At 39.1% G+C, this 2,543-nt stretch overlaps 1 pseudogene; it reads left to right on the plus strand.

Annotated features, from left to right (window-relative positions):
* Nucleotides 1-1,043: 1,043 nt before the first annotated feature.
* LOC123824928 lies at nucleotides 1,044-1,893 on the plus strand (annotated as a pseudogene).
* Nucleotides 1,894-2,543: the final 650 nt, after the last annotated feature.

Below are 2,543 nucleotides of genomic sequence, written 5' to 3' on the forward strand. Positions count from 1 at the left end.
CCCTTATAATTCGGATAGTGGAATGTTTCAGGTTGTCCCAGAGGTTTGTAAGACTCTCTTGCCTTTTTTTGAATTCTTGTTTCTTCATTCTGTTCCAACTGGATGTTTATTTTTTCCTTTTGTTCCAAATCATTGCTTTGAGACCTGGTTTCCTTTCTGTCACTGTTGGTTCCCTGAATATTTTGCTTTATTTCATTTTGGGTATCTTTCATTTGTTTTTTTATTTTTCTACCAAGCTCAAACAGATCTGTGAGCATTTTGATTACCAGGACTTCAAATTCTCCATCAGATAAGTTGGCAATCTCCTTGCTTAGTTTTCTTTCTGAGACTTTGCTCTGTTCTTTCATTTGGGCCATATTTCTTTGTCTTGGCACAGCTGATAGGTTATAAGGGGGGCAAGGCCTTAGGTATTCACCCAGGCAGGGCAACCCTCCTGGCTGCGTGGCACAGCACTGCCTGTGGGGTAGGCTCCAGAAAGGGAACAGTATGGCTCACCTGCACGTCCCTAGCGCACTTTACAACTCTCTTGTGAGACTGGAGTTTCTCCCACCACAGCAACCTCCGCTGTAGTCCACAGACAGCTCTGAGTCTCAGTTTTGCCATCAGCCAGCCCAGCCCTCAGTCTGCCACTTTCCTGGTCTGGTTGTTCTGGTTGATTTTTTTCTTTAAAGCCTTGGTTGTTGGAGTTCCATGCAGTTTGATTTTCTGGCACTTCATTGTTTATTGATTTTAGATTGATTGTTATCCTCCTTTTGGTTGTGTGAGGAAAAGAAGGGTTACTACCTACACCTCCATCTTGGCCGGAACTCCCTGATAATGAATCTTAACTGACTGGAATTTTGAAACAACAAACAGAAAATAGCAAATAAACAACATGGCAATATACATACTATTACCTGAAATTAATTCATTAGCATTTAATGCCACCAAATTATATACTTAAAATAGTTAAAAATGATAAATTTTATGTTATATACTATAACTTAAAAAATTAACTCAAGTTAAAAGTTTATAAAAAGCCTTTTTCTTTCCCATCTTGCAAAATGGCTGGTGAAAAGGGGGATACTAAGGAGAAGAAACCTGAAGCCAAAGAGGCTAATGCTGGTGGCAGATTAACAAGGGTAACTTCAAGGCCGAGATATCTAAAAAGGGGCAGACCTGCTGCTGCTGAAACCCTGTTCGAGTCAGAGGAACTGGCAGATGTTCCCCATTGGCTATGTATTCCCCCAAGGCCATGTACAAGGGGAAGTATTCAGCAGCTAAATTCAAGGTTGAAAAGAAATTAAAAGAATAGGGTTCATGCTTCTGTCACAAAACCAGTTGGGGGCTACAAGAATGGTGATACCCATGTGGTGCAAGTTTGCAAAGTGCCTAGGCATTAGCCTACTGAAGCTGTGCCTTGAAAGCTGCTGAACCACAGCAAGAAACCTGTCAGTCAGCACGTGAGAAAACTGCAGCCAGCATCACTCCCGAGATCACCTGATCATCCTCACTGGGAACCACAAAGGCAAGAGGGGGCTTTTCTTGAAGCAATTGATCAGTGGCTTACTGCCTGTCACCACATCTCTGTCTGCCAATTGAGAATCTCTGTGTAAGACACACCAGAAATTTGTCATTGCCATTGTCACCAAAATTGCTATCAGTGGTGTGAAAATCCCCACACATCTCACTGTTTGCTTCTAGAATCTGCACAAACTCAGGCACCAAGAGGGTGAGCTCTTCACAGAGAAAGAGAGCTAGATGACAGAGCAGTGCAAGGTTGATCAGAAAGCCATGAACTTGCAAATTCTGCCAAAAATCAAAGCCATCCCACAGTTCCCAGGCTACCTCCAATCCGTGTTTGTTCTCACAAATCAGATTTATCCTCACAAACTGGTGTTCCAAATTTCTTAGGCAGAGCCTAATTAAATACCTGATCTATTTCAAAAACATAATAAAAATAAAAAAGGCTATGTTTAAAAAAAGAAAAATCTTTTGACTTGTTTCTGCCTCTGAAAATTATGATTTTTAAAGCCAACAAATTGTGAAAAACTAGTTAATTATTTAGGCCCTGAATGGAGAAAGAAGACATTTCTTCTCTAGGTTTTCTAAAACAAATGGGTAGGATAAGTCCAGAGAAAGACAGGCCTTGAGACTCTGTTATCTTAGAAATGCATTTAGAATAAAACAAGCTTAGTCCTTAGCTCATCTCTATTTTTGAGGTCTTTATTACCATTATGGGGAGAATTAAAACAAATGACCAAGTAAAAAGAAGAGGAGACAGGTGATAATTAAGAGCGGAAAAAAATTAATTTTTAAACATTGAGAAGCCCTTAAGTATAGTGATTGCTTTGCTACAACTGTAGTGATATGAAGACTATTAATTTATCTAAAAAAAAAAAGAAAAGAAAAATTGTTGGCACATCATAGAATTAAGCAAAGCAATCTCTGCTTATATGTTAAAAGTGTTGTTAGGATGACTATCAGACAAACTAAAATTTTGTTACTCCTATAGAAAATGGCATTTTCAAGACACCAGATAGCATAAGGATCATATTTAATAA

The sequence above is a fragment of the Phyllostomus hastatus genome, unplaced genomic scaffold (assembly GCF_019186645.2).
Source record: "Phyllostomus hastatus isolate PE091 unplaced genomic scaffold, TTU_PhHast_1.1 phas_contig_58, whole genome shotgun sequence".
Lineage (NCBI taxonomy): Eukaryota > Metazoa > Chordata > Mammalia > Chiroptera > Phyllostomidae > Phyllostomus > Phyllostomus hastatus.